This window comes from Pinus tabuliformis, chromosome 5_2, assembly GCF_031772625.1.
Source record: "Pinus tabuliformis cultivar Carrire ecotype Pingquan chromosome 5_2, CPIR1, whole genome shotgun sequence".
Taxonomy (NCBI): domain Eukaryota; kingdom Viridiplantae; phylum Streptophyta; class Pinopsida; order Pinales; family Pinaceae; genus Pinus; species Pinus tabuliformis.
Window position 1 is genome coordinate 970,644,281 of NC_142306.1, and position 7,129 is coordinate 970,651,409.

Sequence of the window (7,129 nt, forward strand, 5' to 3'; positions counted from 1 at the left end):
ATCAAGATGTTCCAAATGGACAAGGCATTCTTCAAGGCTAGATGTCTCTAGAAGAAGTTATATAGCTAGCTTAAGGGATGGAATTTCACATTAGATAGGAAAAATAGATTCCAGCCCGTAAACTAATTGAAAAGGCATAAAACTCGTGGCAATATTCACTGAGGTTCAGTATGCCCAGAGAGCCAGGTACAACATGATGTGCCAATTGGAGTGATTTTTGTTGATTTTCCTTTGTAGGATAGTCTCGAGGGACTTATTCATGGCTTTGACTTTCCCATTGGCCTGAGGATAATATGGAGATGAATGCTCTTGTTGGAAGCCAAACTTGATAGCCAATTCAGTCATCAGTTGATTCTGGAAGTGACTGCCATGGTTAGTGACAATCTCTCTCAAGATACCAAAATGCGAAATAACATGATTGAAGAGAAACAAGGTTGCTATTTCACTATCGTTTTTGTAAGTAGGCATGGCCTCAGCCCACATCGTAAAGTAGTCTACGACCACTATGATGTACTTATGACTTGCCGCTGAAGGCGGATTACAAGTAGTAAAGTCAATGCCCCACTTCGTAAATGGACCGATAGTGATAACAGGAAAAAATGGAGCTAGATGCGCACGCATTTTTTGAGTATAGATTTGACAAGGGTGGCGACATTTGACTGCTTCAATATAATCTTTGAAAATTGAAGGCCAAAAGTAGCCTGCACACAAAATCTTCTGGGCTATTGCAAGCCCTGATAGATGACCGCCATAGGCTCCACTATGGTAATCATGGAGTACAGACTCCGCTTCCTCCAAAGTTAAGCAACGCCGAAGGATTGAATCAACCCATCTACGATATAATGTATCACCAATGGTAACATAGTTTTTAGTAAGGTGACATAACTTTCGATGCTCATCCTTGGAAGAAGCAGGTGGGAACTTCCAAGTCTAGAGATATATGATGATATCTCCATACCAGGGATCTTATGAAGAAATGAGGAACAAATGTTCGTTGGGGAAATTTTCCTCATAAACAAGGCCTTCCTCACAAGGTAGCTCGGAAATTAATTCTGAAAAAACCAATGACTTCTTAGACTTGGCTGACAAGAACTCAAGATCAAATTCTTGTAAAATAAAAATCCAATGATTTTATTTGCCCCCAATCACTCGCCTACTGAGGACAAACCGAAACGGATTGACAACCGCTAAGATGAACGTTTTATGTAGTAGAATATAATGATGAAGCCACTGGATAGCATGGATAGCTGCCAAGTCCAATTTCTCGATAGGAGAATAGCGTAGTTCAAGGACTACTAAGCCTCGACTCAAGTAGTAGATCACATGCTCAGTGAGAGCATCGTCCTCCTGAACCAGAACCATACCTATAGTTGATTCTGCCGCTGTGAGATACAAAAGGAAATCCCTGCCATAATCTGGTGGACTCAACAATGAATAAGAGATTAATGCCTGCTTTAACGCATCAAATGATCATTGCGCAAAGTCATCCCATAAGAATGGAACTCCTTTCTTAAGCAAACGCATAAACCCTTTGGTAATCTCAACGTAATTTGCTATAAACCTTCTCAAGAAATTTGCCTTTCCTTGGAGACTTTGAAGTTGGCTAATGGAAGATGGCGGAGACCACTGAATTATTGCCTGAACCTTGAAAGGATCTACTTGAATCCATTCAATCGGTACGATGAACCCTAACAACCGACTGGATGTGACCACGAAAACACACTTAGTCGGATTCAACCAGATTTTGTAAAAACAAAATCTCTCAAAAACTAACTGAAGGTGGCTGGGATGATCGATTCTCTTTCGAGAACGAGCAGCTATGTCATCCAAGTATGCTTTGATGATATGTTTGATGTTGTGGAAATCATAAGACATGGCCCGCTGAAACGTAGCTCCGACATTTTTAAGATGAAAAGGCATCTTCTTGTACACAAATGTACACCAGGGACATAAAAAAGATGTCTTATGTTGGTCCTCTAGACGGATAGTAATTTGATTGTAACCAGAGAATCCATCCATGAATGAAAAAATTTGATTACCCACACATTCATCAACAATTTGATCAATAAAAGGTGTGGGATAATTGCCTTCTGGACAAGCTTTATTCAAATCCCTAAAGTCGATGCACACTCAGTCGTTCCTTGCTTTTTATCTACCGGGATTGGATTGGAAACCCACTCTGTTAGAGGAACGAGGTATATGAAACCCGCCTTAAGTATCTTTTCAACTTCAGCTTTAACAGCTGCTACTTTCCGAGGATTGACTGGTTGAAGCTTTTGAAGAATAGGTTTATTGTTTTTGTATGTCTTGATCTCATGCTGGACCATAAATGGATCAATTGCAAGCATTTCCTCATAAGACCAAGCAAACACATCTCGAAATTCTTTAAAGAGGTCAGTGTAAATTTTAATCTCTTCACGGGAACAATCGGCCCTGATGAAGACATTTTCTATAATGTTAGGATTCCTAGATATGTTTATAGGTACAATTTTTGAAATAACCGACATATTACCTTCAAGAAATAACTGTGCTGGGGCCAAAGGGTTTAAAACTGTACAAATATTGCTAGTAAGCAGATTGGAGAACCTGGATTCGACTTCATGCAATGGATGAAGAAAATATGAATGATGATGTAAATATTCCCAGGGTCGATCTACACCCATCATTACTTCTAAAATTGCTTCTTCAGATGGTAAAACTGTATCTAAGCAATCCAGAGCAGAAGTAGAGTCAAGGGTCCAAGCTGGAGCCACATCACCATCTAACTCCTCCTCTGAAAAAGGAGTAGGATGGTCGTCTGTAGAGTTAACGATAGATTGATAGCTAAGTTCTGCTGTAGAAATGGGAAATGCCATTCCACCAACCTAGTCTCCATCTAATGTGATCGTAGATGAAGGTAAGGTCCAAGGGTCTGAAAAATAATGAGTTCGAAAGAACTCTTTCTGTGAAGGCCCCTTGGAGGATGAAATTGCATTGATTCTAGCTATAGGAGGGGGAAGGTAAAATATACCCATCAACAAAGAGTACATCCCAACTCCTAAATTATCGATAGGTTGACGGGGGTTATCCACCAATGGAACAGTAGAATCTAAAGTTGCACGGGAGTCACCTGGAGAATAATCCAACTAATCAATTTTAACAATTCTCCCCTCATGAGGAAAACAGAGGACGCAAAATAAAGATGAAACTATGGCATCCATCTCATAAATCAAATTCCTTCCTAAGAGGAGGTTGTAATCCAGGTTTGCATTAACGATTTCTATCTCAATATTAATGACCTTTCCTCTAACACATATAGGAAAGGTTGGGATAATTACATGTGGCCTATGAAAATGTCCATCAAATGCTGTAAAGAGAGTCAGTGAAGGAACAACTGAAGGTGATCCAATGGCCTTCCAACATGACATAGACATTATGCACGTGGAAGCTCCCTCATCTATAACTGTATGAAAAATATTGGTTTTTTGGTAAGTAGAATTTATCTGGAAAGCCATATGGTGAGGAAGTCTTTGTTTGACATTTAGCATATCAAAGTGAGCACTAAAGAATTCTTTGGATCCATTGCCCCGATTGCTGAAGGTAAATAACTTCTCTTAGAAGGACATGACTGGAGTACCTCCAATGCAGACATAGTGCAAGGACTTTGAGCCAGATCTTTTACAATCGAGTAGTTTTGGGCTACGTTAGAATTAGGGTTAATTGTCATGTGCTTTGCAGAACCTTTCGGTATCCGAGGTATAGACTCAGCAGAGGGTCACTCAATATGAAGTGTGTCCATGGTGTCGGGAACAAGCTTTGCCTTAGATGTTTCCATTTCACCATAATTGTGTGCTCGTGTAGAAACATTGACATGAGAACTCATCATATAAACATTTGAGGAATTTTCCCCTAACTGGTTGCCCCTGCGGAGGTACCAGGGTTCGAGTTCGTGCCAACAAGTAATTGATGCCCTTGGGGAAAAGGGTTAGTTAAGACAACTTGGGAGCTAGAGGACTGTTGCTGCACTAACAAGCGATGAGCATCTTGAATCTTCAGATAGAGGTGAGTCAAATGATCTCCATTGCATAACTTACATGGAAATTTAACCTTTTTCTTGGACTCTTTTCTACCCTCACTGGCACCATTTCCGGGCTTGTTTGTATTGCCCTTCCCTTCCTGGTTCTTCTTTTTACCTCGTCCCTTCTTCTTCCCATTAGATTTTTTATTTCCTTTGGGGTTAGAGGCCTGGACAACGTTTATGGAAGTAGGTTGGGAAGGAAAAGGTGTGGACGACGTGGCTTGGTTAGAAGAAGTAGTTTGTAGAGACAACTATTGCAATTGGTTCAAAACGTTCATCGTATTTGTGTCAACTGGTCCAACTATACCATTGGCGTGAGGCCTTGGCTTCAATTTGGCTAAATCAATCTTGGATCTAGGAGTGTCAGGTAGGATTTTTTGAATAGTCCCAGACTAAGAATATATCAGTTCTAACTGCTGGGCTTGAAAATAGCCTTCTCTTCCGAATAAATGCTGGAAAGAGAAATATCCTTTGAGATCTCAGGTTGTAACGATTTGAGAAACCATTCGAGACAGAAATTTGGTGGAATTTCTGCTTTGATAAGCCTTTTTATCCGTCTCCATTCCTGGATATGATCCAAAATGTCGGTTGCTGTGTCTTGGTGAAAATTAGCTAGAAGCTCAGTTTTGGCTTCATAGCGGACAAGCAATTGAAAATGGTTTAAGAAAATGTTAGCCAAATCAAAAAAAGAAGTATAGGTGCCCCCTAGCAACTCTATATACCATTTGGCCACATTCCTGGTTAGGGTATGCTGAAATAACCTCAACCTGATCAAATAATCTATCAGGGAGTTGGATGAGCACCATAAGTGAAATGTGGTCACATGGTTCCCCAGGTCTTCACCACTCTTCCCTTTGAATTTTGGAATATCCGATGGAAGTTTGGTTGGGACCAAAGGCCAAACCAAATTGTACCTAATTGGATCATTCATCAATTTAGTCAAGTTTGGCAGATTAATCGTGCCCAGAAAAGGAAGTCGTGGAGGACCTTGGGAATTCCGCCCAGAATGGGTAGGGTTCCGAAAAGTCTGAAAATAATGACCTAGATTTTGAAAGGCACCAGGTTACTCGAAGTAACTGGTAAAGGCTACTGAACTAAAAGGTGACCCTTATGGTCCAACAAAATTCAGATTTTGACCAACTCCTACTGAAAATCCCTCATAACCCGTGAAGTTACCCCCTAACAAAGTATTAAAAGGAGCTGACAGCCCTTGATAAGGGTTCCATGCATTAGAAAAGGGTGAAAAACTTTGAAATGAGTTAACTGAAGAATATGGCATATTTCCTTGTTGGCTGAAAAACTGATTCCCAGCTCCTATACCACTAACTGCAGGGTTTTCCTAATTCTAGAAGGGGTTACTGCCTTGACTTGTAAAAGGAAAAGTCATTGACCCTACTATCGAATTGGAATGTGGTATATGACCACTTCCAAATGGGAAACCCTGAAAAGAAGTTGATCCACTCATCATGGATGTAGAGGTGGTTGATGGTATATTTAAAGGAACTGAAGGAATACCTTGAGAAGGCATTCCAAAAGGGAAGAATCCAAAACTGGATGCAACAGATTGAGAACTTCCACTCGTCAACGGAATGGAAGTAGACCCAAATATAGAAGTGCTGGGAGTGGTAGAAGCGATTGAAATAGTTCCTCCTCCTTGTACAGATATGGGAGTCTGCATGCTCACAACACTTGTCGTGGATTCCATGCTTCTAGTAGTGGTCATCGAAGGGATAGATGTGTGTGGACCTAGGCTCGAAGGCCTGTGAGTTGGAGTTCCAACATATAACAAAACGTCTGGATGATCAGGAGGGAGAGGAGAATTCAGAGTCGCAACCAATTCTGAAAGCTCTTCTACTTCAATACTATCTTCCGACTAAAAGAGTACTCGAGAAAGAACTAGTGTGTTCCTCTCTAACTCTATGATGGTACCAGGTCTATCTTGTGAAATAATTCCCCCAAGCGGAGGATCAATCTTCGTTGTGCCTATTGCCACTAGTTGGAAACCACTAGTAGAATTGTTCCTATGCCTTCTAGGACAAGGCTCAAAACTCGTAGGTGAAAGCCCACAAAGTCTCCGAGACTGTCGAGATGGTCAGTCAAAAAATTTGAATTATTTACAAAAATATACTTAAAGACTCAAGAAAGTGATAAATCTAGTCCGACTAGGGTACATAAGACTCACTAAAATGTCCCTAGAGATATCAGCAATCAAATAACTTCCAAGTATTTCCGCTCTGGGTGATTAGGACTGGACACCAAAATACAAGAAAGTTAATAATAAGGGCCTTCCGAAAATAGACTAGGGTAATTACGCCCCAAGTCTACTAGCGAAGGTATCAGAGGTAGTTACGCTGACCTCCAAACAACAACTTGTGATGCTACAAGCCCCCAAGATTTGCAAGGGTGCCCTCTAGAAGTACTGTTGAACGTGATACAATGTCAACCTCAGGTTCCATGGGATTCCTCTTTGCAGCCACCTATGTGATTGCTAGGATAGGCAACTATGCACACCAACTCATATCAGAAGCCGGGCATAACAGTCGTGAGGTAGGGTCCGACAAGTAAGAGAGGGGATACCTCTCGTCCTTATCTTCATGAACCCTCGTGCTTAACTCCCAGTCACGGAGCTTTCTCGGTCTCCCTAAAGCTGTTGGATTTCACTCTTTAATCAAACTTCTATGTTTTGTAATTTAGAGTGGCCATGGAGAGTTAACTCTCCTCTCACCTAATCCAAGGCCCTAATAAACCTAAGCTTGTTGGTGTATTATGATGACAATACAAAAGTTCTAGTTTATTTTAGTTGAGCACTTGATTTTAATAACTATTCTTTTAAGTCAGGGGTTTAGATGGAAATGAAACCAATGGTGTTTGTATGACACATAAGGAACCAATGAAGAACTAACTACATGAAATGCAATCGTTTATCTTCGATGAAAAGAGATTTCTACGTGGGTTCTACGAAACTTCTAAAAAGCAAAAACTTTTTCTTTTCTTTTCTTAAGACAGACTTCACACATACAAAAACTAGAAAGACTATTGATGCTTTAAAAATGCAAAACTACCCTAATGCAG